The sequence below is a fragment of the Myotis brandtii genome, unplaced genomic scaffold (assembly GCF_000412655.1).
Source record: "Myotis brandtii unplaced genomic scaffold, ASM41265v1 scaffold333, whole genome shotgun sequence".
Taxonomy (NCBI): Eukaryota; Metazoa; Chordata; class Mammalia; order Chiroptera; family Vespertilionidae; genus Myotis; species Myotis brandtii.
In genome coordinates, this window is record NW_005362842.1 from 202,854 (window position 1) to 216,967 (window position 14,114).

Below are 14,114 nucleotides of genomic sequence, written 5' to 3' on the forward strand. Positions count from 1 at the left end.
AAGGAGGGCGGGGGAGCGGAAAGAGGAGGTGGGAGGGGAAGGGGCGGTGTGTGGGGGAGGGTCAAGGACTGGGCCGTGTAGGAACCTGGAGAACTGGGCGCGGTTCGGGGCTGGGCGGGCCCGAGGCCGGCTCTACTTAGGCTAACACTCGCTGGGTCCAGGCCGAGAGCCTCCGAGGTCCTCGGTTCGCACCCCACCCAAACGCAATCGCCACGGCGTCGGAGGCAGAGATCTGCCCCTTCTGCTCTGTCCGTTGGGAAACTGGACCTAGGGAAGGACAGAAATTGCTCATTCCTACATTTTCGTTTAATCCTCTGTTCAGTCCTTCAAGGTACTTAGCATTTCCTCCTTTGTGGACTGAAGAGGTGCCAGAAATTGAACCCGTAAAGGTCTGTTTTTGAAGTGTCTATGATCTCTTAATTGAATACTCCGCTTCCCCAGCTCTTAGAGGAAGCTTAAGGAAAGGAAACAGGTCTCTCCATTATCAACATTCTCTTCCTCCCAAGGCAGTTGACTTTTTTTTTTTTTAATTGAATGTATTGGGATGATATTGGTTAGTAAATTATATAGGTTTCAGGTGAAGGAGGTTGACAAATTCTTCAAAATGCCTCTCACCTCCTCTTCCTTTCATCCAGTCTTTCAACAAATGGCTACTGAGCAGACGGGGTGCTTAGTGTTGGAGACACAGCAAGAACAGGACAGAGGGGGCCTGGCCTTGGAGCGCACAGTCTGGGAGGAGAAAGAACAAAGTGAATAGGTCTTTGTCATCTCTCCTTTACCCTGACTCAGCTTAATGATAGATTTCTAACTCATCACTTTATCCTCAGCCCTGCCCCCATCGACTCCCAAAGCGATCTCTTAAACCTGCTATTCTAATCATGTCCCTTTCTTGCTTAAATCCTTTGGTGATGACTCAGACCTGGAAGATCATTGATAAGCACGTTGAGTGTGACAGGGTTCTCCAAAAGCTGCCCTTACCCTTTAGCCCTCCCCAGCTCTTTGTCCCCCAACATAAAACCCCAGTTCGACTGGATGATTCCTCCTCCTCCCAATGTGCTTGCCCCAGTATTTCTAAACCGTTGGAGATATTTCTGTGAACAGAAATCTGCATCTCTGCCTTGTCTGGTAACACTGTGTCCACATTTCTGTGTGGCAACATTTGGCTCAAGCCAAGGAGTGGCTGCCCACTCTAGATCAGGCATGGACTTTTCCGAGTGCCAGGGACCCCTCCTGATCCAGTCTGCTTTCCTCATTCATGTTATCTGTCCTATAGGCATTTGTGCCAGTCACCCCTCAACCCACCTTTTAACTTGAACAAGATTGAAAGAGTGTTGTGTAATGAAAACAGCATGGATTTGACATCAAAACCACAGGATCTGAACCCCGGGAAAGTTTCTCAGTGCAAAAACTTCCCCGTGGGGATATCCAGAGACTGCTCAGGTTGAAATAAGCCTTGGTGTGATGTGACTGTGCCTTATGCCCTGATCCAGAAAATAGCCTAGTGGGTCACAGGGCTTGTGGTGATTACACCACAAATGACATCATCCGTGTACGGAGGGAACAGAAGTACCCTTTTGCCAGGCATCCCTGGGCGCCTGCTAATGTGTTGCATGGGTTCACTGCTTTCACCATCTCTGCATTCTGGGCCAGGGGTCAGCAAACCACAGCTATTAACTGACAGAGACACAAAGAGATACTAACATACAATGTGGTGGATGCAGCCATCACAACATACCGTATTTTACTGTGTATAAGATGCTATTTTTTTCTAAAATCATTAGATTGAAAATCAAGAGGCATCTTATACACGGAAGTCAGCCGAGGGGGGAGCCACGCAGGTGCATAGCTGCCCTTACTTTGTCAAACAGACTTCCTCCAATCACGAGCCTTATTATTATTGACTTCAGCTGATGCCGTAATTGGAGGTGGAGAGTGGGCAGATGCAACAGGGACCAGAGCATTCTGAGCCCATAAAGATGTCAAAAAATAAAAAAGATACTAAATACCAGTAAGTGATTCTCTTACTCTGCAAAATTCAAACTGAATGTAATCAGTTATACAGAAGAGCATGGAAATAGAGCTGCAGAGAAATAGAGCTGAGAGTATGAGCAGACAGTGGAGAAAACAGGAAGAACAACTCTTTAAGATGCCAAAAAAGAAGAAGGCCTTAAGAGGAAAACCAGCAACATGCTTTAAATATTGATTTCTTAATTTTGGGTTGGAAAAGTGGGGGGTGTCTTATACATGGGGGTTTCTTATACACGGAAAAATAAGGTATGTGCCCAGGGTATTATGGGAGCCTGGGATAAGGGCACCTAACCCATCTTGGGAATGTGGTGGGAGAGTAGGAAAGACTTCCTGAAAGAGGTGATACTTGAACCTTAGAGTCCATATTGAATTTTTTTTAAATTCATAGATTTTATTTTTTTAGAACAGCTTTAGGTTTACAGAAAAAGTAACCAGAGAATACAGTTCCCATATACCCAATCTCTACCACCCACTGTTTCCCCTATTATTAAAATCTTACATTATGTGGTACGTTAGTTACAATTTATAAACCAATGTTGATACATTATTATTAATTAAAGTCCACAGTTTACATTAGTGTTTATTCTTTTTGTTGTATAGGTCTATGGAGTTTGATACATGCATAATGTCAGGCACTTGGCATTACAGTATCATATAGAACAGACTCGCTGTCTTAAAAATCCCTGTGCTTCAACTATTCAAACCTCACTCCCTCCTTCACCCCAGCCCTTGGCAATAACTTCTCTTATACTTCTTAGTTTTGTCTTTTTCAGATGTTATATAGTATATAGCCTTTACTGACGATTCTTTCATTAAGCAATGTGATTCTTTCATATTTTTTCATGGCTTAAGAGCTCATTGCTTTTTATCGCTGAGTATTATTCCAGTTTATGAATGTTCCTGTTTCTCCATTTACCGACTGTTTTGGATTGACTTTATGTCCTCCAAAAAGATATGTTGAAATCCCAATCCATGGTACCTATGGATGTAACCTTATTTGGAAAAGAGCCTTTGTAGATGTAATCAAGGTGAGGTCTTTAGGATGGGTTCTAATCCTATATGTCCTTATAAGAAGAAGAAAATGGCATGGGGAGACACACAGGGGAGATAACAGAGGCAGTGATTGAAGGGATGCAGCTACAAGCCAAGGAATGCCAAGGATCCATAGCCACCATCAGAAAGTGGGAAGATGCAAGAAAGGATTCTACCAGCGTCTCAGAAGGGCATGGACCTGCTAAAACTTTGATTTCAGACTTCTAGCCTCCAGAACTGTGAGAGAATACATTGGGTTGTTTTAAGTCATCTGGTTTGTGGCACTTTGTTACAGCAGCCGTAGGAAACTGATCCCCCTCCTGGGGGACATCTTGAGTCAGCTTTTGATGAATAAAGCTGCTATAAACATCTATGTACAGGTTTATGAGTGGACATAAGTGTTCAACTCTTGGCTGAGTACCTGGGAGCATAACTACTAGATTGCATGTTAAAACTATGTTTAGCTTTGTCAGAAACTGTCTTCCCAAGTGGCTGTACCATTTTGCATTTCCACCGGCAATGAAAGGGAGTTCCTGGTGCTCCATATTCATGCCAGCATTTGGTATTGTCGGGCATTGGTTTGTTTTGTCTTGTTTTTCATTTCAGCCATTCTTACGCAGACATGTAATGGGAGAACCTGGTTTGTCTCTCCAAAAGTTTCCTTTTGTTCCTAATATTCTGAAATTTCATGATTAATGGCCTTGATGTAGCAGGTCCCCTTCCTTCCCCCTTTCCTTTATTTCCCTCCCTCCCTTCCTTTTCCCCTTCCTTTCCTTTCCCTTTTCTTCCGTTTCTTCTCCCTCCCTTCTTTCTTCCTCTCTTTCACTTTTTATTATGACCATTTTCAAACACAAAAGTAGAGAGAATAGTACAGTAAACGTGTACCCATCACCTAGTTTTAGTTTACTATTCTAAGTCAGGGTGGGGAGGTGGGTTTTGTTTTAAAGTCACCATAGCTATGGCTCAGAGGTTAGGGTTGATACTGCTACTCCTGCTGCTGCCATCGTAACTTCCTGATCACATGAAGCTGGGGACCCAGCACTGGATGGGGGAGTCTGGACACTGACATTTGGCTCAAAAGTAAAGTTCAAAGACAACAGGACTGTTGTTTGGCTTGAATAAGAAGTTGAAATTGCAGGGAGGTTTATGCCATGTCAATGCCCATGAGGTCTTTGATATCCAACCAAATTTGGCTTTTCGTTTTAATGGAACAAAGGCTGAAATCCTGACTTAGAGAAATCTATATGTATAATCAGAGCTTCCATTGCTCTCACTAACTTTTCCAGACAAGAGTAAGCTGTGTTAAAGAGACCAGAACTCTCCAAATTCACTGAATTGAATTTTGGTGATATAATCTCCTTTGCTTTCAGATAAGTGAGGTCACTGGAAAGGTAGGCATCGTTAATGTTTAAAAAAAAAAGGATTATGAATCTGTTTTTCTAGTTCATGAGAGCTGAATCAGAAATCAGTTTCACAGTGTGTCGAGGCTTTGCAGATTTCTACCTGCAGAGAAAGTGACAGGGCATTGTCACGCTCCAGAGCTACCCGCCTCCGGTCTCTTCAGCATGCCAGCTGGGCAAAAAGAACCATTAGTTTATTGAGTGTTTGTGTGTGTATTTAAAGAATGATATTTTTTAGCATTTAATTTTAAGTAAGAAAACACCTGCTGTATTCCTTTGAACTAATGTATTTTTATTGCATGGTGATGCATGAATATATTTTTATTGTAAGAAAATGAAAATATTAATGATAAAAGCTAGAGTCTCCTGTGATCACCACCCTCCTCATGCCATTTCTCCTCCCTAGAAAGTAACCAAGTATCAATTATATAGCAGCATGCATTAATCACGCTAGGTTAGGTTATGCTGTAATAACAAGCATCCTCAAAATCTCAGTTCCTTACAACAACAAAGGTTTATTTCTTGATCCTTACATGTTTGTCATGCGTTGGCTTTGGGTGTATCTCCGGAAACAGGCCAAAGAAGCAGCTGGGATATGCTCATCTCATCGTAGAGGGAAAAGAATGGTGGAACCTCTTAAACCTTCCCCTTGGAAGTCTCATGTCACTTTCACACACATTTCCTTGGTCAAAGCAAATCACATGGCCAAGCCTGACTCCAGTGGGGTGGGGATGTAAAGTTCGTCTGTAGAGAAGGGCAGTGAACATTTCCCCAAAGTTTAAAGAATATATACAACTGTAGAAATCGGTATGATTTATATATAATTTATTATGGTACCGAACCTTACTTTCTTCATGCAAAAAATGTCTTAGAAGTCTTCCCACGTTATACATATAGATCTATTGCCTGTCTAAACGGCTGCATAGTCTGCCACAGCATGGATGGATGTACTACAGTGTAGCCGTTTCCCTATTTGAAGATATTTAAATTGCTTCTGATTTTTGATCATTGTAAACAAGGGTGTAGCAAATACCCTTTACTTGCCCCTTGTGAATATGAGCAAGTGTTTCTCTAGGGTGGGAACAGAGAAGTGGAATTGCTGATGAATAGCTCTCCAAGGGAACTGTGCCAATTTTCTCTCTGTATCCTAATGTGGCCCACTCATTAGGAGACTTTCAGAGAGCTTAGTAACAGGACTGTTTACAAAGTATAATGCAGCACCCAGGCCTGGTAACATTGGAGCTGTCACTACCCCTGGGTCTGGAGGAGTAAGAGGAGAGAGCAGTTAGTAGAGCACGGAGGAGGAGAGTGGTGTGGAAAGGGATGGGTGAAGCCAGCCCAACATGGTCCCATTGGAAGGAGCCGAGGGAATAAATGTCTCAAATCACTCTTTTCTCTCCAGTCTCCTACTGGGCTGACCTCAACCAGATGACAGAGGGCCAAGGAGTCTGTTGATGTGGCCCATGCAGGCCTGCCTCCTGGGACACTGAGGAGGTGGAGAGGAGAGAGCCAATCTGGAGGAGCACCACTTTCCCACCCACAGTCCAGGAAATGACTTAATGGTTTGCCAGTATCACAAGAGAAAAATAGTACTTAAGTGCATTTTAACTTTGCATTATCCTAATTATTAGCAAGGACTTCTGCTGATAATGCAGGGACACAGGGTGAGAAGATGTAAAGCCAGACACTGCTTCAGCCATTATGTAGTCATATTGGGGGATAGTGGAGAGGAAGAACCAAGAAATGGATCTGGTGGCATCTTTTTTTAAAATTTTTTATTGATTTTTTACAGAGAGGAAGGGAGAGGGATAGAGAGTTAGAAACATGGATGAGAGAGAAACATCGATCAGCTGCCTCTTGCACATCTCCTCCTGGGGATGTGCCCGCAACCAAGGTACATGCCCTTGACCGGAATCGAACCTGGGACCCTTCAGTCCGAAAGCCAATGTTCTGTCCACTGAGCCAAACCGGTTAGGGCATGGTGGCATCTTTTGAGTCCTGGATCAAGCCTTACCTGAAGCTACTAATGACTGTTCAGTAACAGTAGCCAATGAATTCCCTTTTGCTTCAGATGGTTTTGGTGGTGGTGGTGGTGGTGATGGTAGTAGTGTGTGTGTGTTTGTGTGTGTTTGGTCACTCATAACTGGAAGGACTCCAACTGGCCTTGGATTTGAACCCCATTCTTTTTCTCATACCAGGCTTCATATATTTTTTGTACATATACATTTAGGGCTGAATGAGACCTTAGATATTATTCTATTCTAACTGCCATTTTTTATTTGTATATTCAAAAGTTTAAACATACAAAAATATAAGAGAGTAAGGAAACAAATCTCTTTTCATTTTTGCTTGTAATTTTAAATAGTAAAAAAAGAGAGAGAGAACATGGTAAATAAAGTTGAAATCACTTTTATATCCTCCCCTAATTCATTCTCCCAGGGAGAACCACCATCATGAATTTGGTTATACTGTATATCTTTTCCTACCATAATTTAATATTTTAACCACAGATGTATATATCCATGAATAGTACATAGAATTGCTTTGTGGGTTGCAGATTTTTATATGAATGTCACCTGGTGCATGTATCACTGTGTACTTTGCTTTTATCACTCAACATTAGGTTCTCAAGACCTAAACATGCTCATACTCATCAATGTGGTTTATTTTCACTGTCCTGATATACTCCATTGCCTAAATATACCACAATGAACTTAATTTATTTCTATGATACACACTGAGGTTATAGGTTGTTTTCTCTATGCTGCAGTAAACACCCCGGAGCATCTCATGGGACACACTAGCAAGACTATCTCTAGGTATATATTTAGAAGTTGAACTGCTGGATCACAAGATATGCACATTTTCCAGCTTTACACCGATAGTTAATTTACTTTGGTTGTGCCAAATTACATTTCCACCAGCATCGCAGGATAACTTGTTTCCCCCATATCCACATCAATACCTGGCTTTTTGATTTTGTCAATCTGATTGGTGTGGAATTTTATCTGCTGCTTGTTTTTTTTAAAAAAATATATTTTATTGATTTTTTACAGAGAGGAAGGGAGAGGGATAGAGAGTTAGAAACATCGATGAGAGAGAAACATCGACCAGCTGCCTCCTGCACACCTCCCACTGGGGATGTGCCCGCAACCAAGGTACATGCCCTTGACTGGAATCGAACCCGGGACCCCTCAGTCCGAAGGCCGACGCTCTATCCACTGAGCCAAACCGATCAGGGCTGCTGCTTGTTTTAATTTGCATTTCTCTTATTATTAATGAAGATGAAGGTAAGCCTCTTTCTCTATGTTTATTGATGATTCTGCTTCCTCTTCCAACCTCCCACCCCTGTTTTACTATGAGGGAAATATGGCAAGGGCCACACAGTTCATCAGCAACAGTACTGGGTCTAGCTAACTGGGGTCTTCTGACCCCAGTGAAGTCTTTTTTCTAGCACACTGAACCACTTCCAGACGTAAATTTTTCAGAGTGTTATTGTTTTTAGTAACAGAAACAACAAAATAAAAAAATCTCTGTCCTCCATAAATGTAGGGACTATGAATTACCAATAGTTGGATGCTGTCTCAGTTAGGGTTAGGACAAAGATGCCAAATACCAGTGACTTTAACAAATTAACAGTTATTTTATTTCCCCTCTCCTATTAAAGTTGTAGATAGGCATATTGAGGTTGATTTGGTTGTTTGTGCTATAAAGTTGCCTGGAACTTATGCTCCTTAAATCTTGTTCCCTCATTCTACATAGCTGCTATTTCCAAGCTCACCTCATGGTCCGAAATGGCTGCTCCAACTCCTGCTATTACCTCTGCATCCAAGCTAGAAAGGAGGAGGAAGAGACCAGGGGAAAAGGTGGAGGTATTGGTTGCAACCCAACTGCCTCTTAACGAAGTGTTCTAGAATCTGCTACGTGATTATCTGATTTACATTCTGTTGGACAGCACTCAGTTACATGGCCATACTTGGCTATAAGAGAGGTTGTGAAAATTAACATTGATTTGGGGGACCATCTGCCTAGACACAAGGGACATGACCTGTATATACTATTCAAAGTCCAGAATTGGACGGGCATCCTTATGTGGCAGGCGAGTGGGTTCTGCTTTCTGGGAGGAGCATCCTTGTCCTCTAACATCCATGACCCCTGGCTCTTCCCTCAGGGAAACTCTTCCTTGTCCAGGTTCCTTATGGCCGTATCTAATAGACATTAGTGTCACATTTTATGGGACAGCACAGGTTTTATAGTTTTGATAGTTGGAGTTTCTTACTGCTTTTTAGAGGAAAGGAATACATATATTAGGGGACATTTACTGGTCCTGCCACAGATGCTGAGAAAAATGCCTGGCTGCGTTGCAGTTGAGTTTTCCTTCCACCTGTGATCCTGCAAGCACTCCATAGTAAACTTCCTGCGTGCACACCTTCATGTTGGAGTCTGATTCCTGGGGAACTCAGTCCATATCAGACTCCAAAGTCAGACAGAACTGGGTTTGAGTGTTGTCCCAAACATGCTCTAGCTATGTGGCCATAGACATTATAAATCCACTACTTTTTGAGTGTTGTCCCAATCTAGCTATGTGGCCATAGACATTATAAATCCACTACTAGTCTTTATAAGCCTCAAAGTTTTATGTCTAGAGATTCATTGATAATAGCATTTGTCTCATCTAGTGAGAATGAAGAGAAATAATGCATGTAAAGCACTGAGCACCTCTTTTTCCTCAGCTCCTTGCAGGCGTTTCCAGAAGCCAGTGCCCTCATGCCTAAGGCAGACCTGTTGTGCTACCATATTTCCAGCAGATGGCGCCAGCGGATAAGGCTGTAGCCCTACCCAGCTCAGTTACAAGTTTTACTAGACATTACACATCAGTTTCATGTACATCATCTCATTTGATTCCCCTTCAAATCATTTACCAAGTGCTGACTATTCTATCAGTTATTCTTTCATCCAGACCTCAACAAATACTGACTGGGCACATTCTCTACCCAAAGCGCAGCTTTAAATCCCGTCTAAAACATGATGATGACTAAGAAACAAAACAACAACAAAAAGAAAATAAATGAATAAAATCTCACGCCCCTGTTGGAAAGCTGGGTTATGAGATGAAAAGATAAGTTTTAGCCGCTGGTTCTTGCCAACTCTTGTTTTTGAAGGAAGCTGCTTTGATAAAGCGGAAGAAGCTTAATTTAACTGAAATTGAGTCAGGAAGAAAGCCAAGGTGCTTCCCTAGGGACCATCCACAGTCCTTCCCAAGGGCTATTGATCTGAGGGCAGAGCAATTGATCCCTGGACTGATTACACTTGCCGAGTAGAAGAAAGAGGGGGAAAATCCATCAAGGAAGTGTTGAAGGGCTGTGGGGGAGGCGAGGTCAGCTGGCCTGGATTCAGGAGTCCAGACAGAAGTGACTTTGCAGGTCCTTCAGCTTTGCAGGCAGGCCAGCAGGCCCAGGGCCCGGCGAGGTCTATTTCTTTTTGTTATTGTTGTTAATCCTCACCTGAGGATATTTTCCCATTGATTTTTAGAGAGAGTGGAAGGGAGGGGGAGAGACAGAGAGAGAAACATTGATTTGAGAGAGACACGTCGATTGTACACACCCTGATGAGGGCTGGGGACCCAGCCTGCAACCAAGGTACGTGCTCTTGACCAGAATAGAACTGGGACCCTTCAGTCCCCGGGGCCTACACTCTCTCCACTGAGCCAAACCAGCTAGGGCTGGCCGAGGTCTATTTCTCAGGTGGGGACGAGAGTGCCCACATCAACCTTCTCACACCCACTCCAGATCTATGGGGGAATGAGCTTACCTAAAAGGTCACCTCAGCAGTGCAATTTTTGGGATGCCAAGAAAGGCTCCCTTCATGGGTAAAATTCCTCTCTCCTTCAACAAGCAATCTCTGATGCCCAAAATGCCACCATTAGTGATGCATTGTCCCTTAAAATGCATATTTCAGGAGTTAAGAACAGTATTTCTATATAGGGGTGTGTGTGTGTGTGTGTGTGTGTATGCATGTGTGATTATAATAACCTGGAGAAAAGTCTGCAAATATACTAATCAGTTGTTAACGTGTTTTCTTAAGCCAGTTATATGTTATATGAAGTTTTTGGCTTAAGCCATTTTGAGAATTGGTTGTTTTGTTTTTCTACTTGTAACTGACAGTTCTGACTGATATGAAGACCAATGACACACCTCACAGGGTTGCTCTAAAAGCTTGAATGAGAAAATGTATGTAGAGTTCCTGGCACATGAGAAGCTTTCATTAAATGATAACTACTTGTAACTGATAATAGCAACTACCAATCAATGGTTATTTATAAGCTTCTCTTATGGAATTACTAAGAGCAAGGTTTTATCAGAGGTACCTGAACTGACTAGAAAGAGTTTGATTATTTGGGAGTTACAAGAGGATCCAGTACTCAGAGATATAAAGAACATCAATTCAGAAAAATGGACACATGGATGATTTAATAAATATTTGTTAAATGGATGACTAAAGGAATGGAAGAATTTAGAGAAAGAGGTTTTTTTTCTGAAAGCAAGAGTTACATTCATAATTCCAACAAGCACTTACGGGGGACCTACTCTGAGCCAGGCACTGTGCTTGCTGTTGAAGCCCCAGAGATGAACAAAGGACTATGATTGTTTTCAAGGAGCACCCAGCCTAGTGCACGGGTGGAAAGCCCAGGTACCCACAGGTCTAGGCTGGTGATATAAATGAGGGAAGTGAGCCAGTTTGAGGAAGAAACAGGGGTAAAATAATTATTTTATATTCCCCTTTAATCCACTGTAAGAAAAAACAAAACACATTGCCAGAATTATGACAAGTGGCCCTGATATGAGGTTTTAAGGCCAAGACAATAGGGCATGGTGTGGACTATAGAGAAATGGAGAAGCCAGGCTCTCTCTCCAAAGGCGGCACTACCACGAGGGTGGAGAAGTACACTCATGTTGCTGGATTTCCAATTTGTCAAGAGAAGCCAGAAATCTGGATTTTTATGTGAAATCTCTTGATTCTTAATTTTTGGCAACAAATGCAAAAAAATTTAAAAACACCATGTGGGCCCAAGCAGTGCAGGCCCACATAAAGCAGAGAGTCTGCCTGAATGCCAGCCCTGGGCCCCAGGGTCCAGTGGTTCATCTCCAGTCCAATGGGAGAGACAGATGGGCATGAGGGAGATTTCAGCGCAGTTTGATACGTGTGAAGATGGAAGGACGGGAAGTGATGGGTGCCCAGAAGCAGAGATGGGGGTGAGGGGAGTCTTTGAGGAGGAGATGACACCTGATGTGAGTCCTAGAGGAGGACTGACTCCTCAGGTCAAGAAGCTGAGGTCGGGCAGTCCAGTCCCAGAGAACAGTACAGGGAGTTCAGTGGGCAGGAACCCAGCAGACTGGCAAAGCTCCGGTGTCAGACAGGGCTGGGGAGGGCTGGGGATTCTGGGGAGGTGGTCAGGGCCAGGTAGACAGTGGCCTAGATGGCATCATCTATCTGTTCACCGATATCTTAATATTCCTTCCTTGTATTTCTGTTGCTTTTTGATAGTAAACCAGAGGTGTTTCTGTGCCCCAAAACAACCATTGCCTGTGATAAAAAGAAGCCCTTTCAGCTATCAGTGTTGGCAAGGAGCCTCTTTCTTTCTCCTTTATTCCCTCTGGCCCCCCACCCCTCGTTTGTGTCTCACTCTTATCTTTAGACTATTAAAGAAAATACTTTTGACCTTTGTCAGAACACCTTGGACTTGCCAGCACAAAAAGAAAGAATTTGCACCGGAGGAAATGTTTCGATTCTTCCCAAATGGCTCTTTCTTCTCTATGTCCAGAGCCAAGTGAAGTTATGATCCTGAGGGGCGGCCAGCAGGGCCCTGGGCTGGAAGTCAGGAGCCTGTTCAGGTCCTGGTCCTGTGGACTGACTCCTCGTGTGGCGTGGCTAAGACCAGGCCACTTATACCCGATTGCAGCTGGGCTTAGAACATGTTTGTTATACAGTATTTAGCTCATGGTACCTTAAATCGCTTTCACATTCTTATCTTACCTCTGGTAGACTTACAGCATAAAAACAGTTGATATAATCAATCAAACAGAGAAGCTGTAGTGATAAGATCTGACTGGGGCAGATGGGAGGTGGAAAGCCACTAGGTAGGAGAGGAACATTTTCTTCAGACACCGTATTTGACAATGAATGAGAACTCCTATTGTTCCACATCTTCACCAGCTCTTGGTGTCGGTGCTTTGGAGTTTGGCTATTCTAAGGGTATCTCATTGCAATGAATTTGCATTTCCCTGATGACATATGAGGGGGAACATATTTTCACATGCATATTTGCCACATATATTTTCTTTGGAGAGGTGTCTGTTAAGGTCTTTGACCCATTTTTTAAAACCAGATTGTTTATTTTCTTATTGTCAATTTGTAAGAGTTCTTTGTATATTTTGGATAACAGTCCTTTCTCAGATGTGTCTCTGCAAATATTTTCTCCCAGTCTGTAGCTTGTCTTCTCATTCTCTTCACATTGTCCTTTGCAGAGCAGTTTTAAGTTTTAACGAAGTCCAGCTCATCAATGATTTCTTCCATGGATCATGCCTTTGATGTTAAATCTAAAAAGTCATCACTATCCCCAAGGTTTTTTCTTGTTATCTGCCAGGAGTTTGGGGCAAGTATAGTTTTAATCTAACCTGTGGCTTTTGCCCCATCTGATTGGTTTTTCAACAATGCCCTTGGCATATTGTCCTCTTCCTGTCATGGCAATGGGAACATTCTATAACCTTCTCTTCATTATCTTGCTGAGAAGGCTCTTTCAGAGTGGCATTTAAAATCTCTAAGTACTTATGTCCTCCAGATCACTTCCCCTCTCTCTACAAGTCTTCTTATCAATTCAACTGAGACACTTCCTGTAACCAAGATCCGTTTGATTCTACACAGGCTTATAGGCTGATGTCTTCTCTCAGAGGTGGAATTACACTTACCAAGCCTGCAGGACTGATGTGGAAAACCGTTATGTCATGTATTCACTGATAACAATAAATGCAATTGTTAAGCAGGCTGGAATATTCTCATCAGCATGGCCAGCACATTCTTTCCTGAAGGCCAATCTGAGTATTCAATGAAGGTGGCTTGGTGAGCATTTGATCATTCAGCTCTATTGACTAAGAGCCTATTGCATATCAAGCATTGTGCTGGACGCTCGGTGGAGAATAGTGAATAAGAGAGATGGGCTCTGTGTTCATGAATCCTAAAGTGCAGGGGGAAGACAGGCCCTGAACAGATAATGAGACTGCTAGGTAAAAAAAAAAAAAAGAAAAAAGAAGAAAAGACTGCTCATTTTAGCCTCTGCTTCCTCTCTGGACCTACTAAAGTAACACAGAGTTGTTTTTTAAAAGGCAAAACATGCCCTAGCTGGTTTGGTTTGGTGGATAGAGCATTGGCCTGTGGACTGAAGGGTCTCAGGTTTGATTCTGGTCAAGGGCACATGCCCAGGTTGCAGGCTCGATCCCCAGTAGGGGGCGTGTAGGAGGCAGCCTCTTTCTTTGATGTTTCTATCTCTCTCCCTTCCTCTCTGAAATCAATAAAAATATATTTAAAAATAAATAAATAAAGACAGTGGTAGCACACTATGGTCCAAGGCCAAATCTAGCTTGCTGCCTGTTTATGTAC

General features: G+C 42.8%; 1 protein-coding gene across 1 annotated transcript in view; it reads right to left on the bottom strand.

Moving 5' to 3' along the window:
• Positions 1-14,114, bottom strand: part of YWHAB (tyrosine 3-monooxygenase/tryptophan 5-monooxygenase activation protein, beta) — a 39,309-nt gene that overhangs the window by 22,461 nt on the left and 2,734 nt on the right. The gene's annotated exons all lie outside the window — the stretch shown is intronic.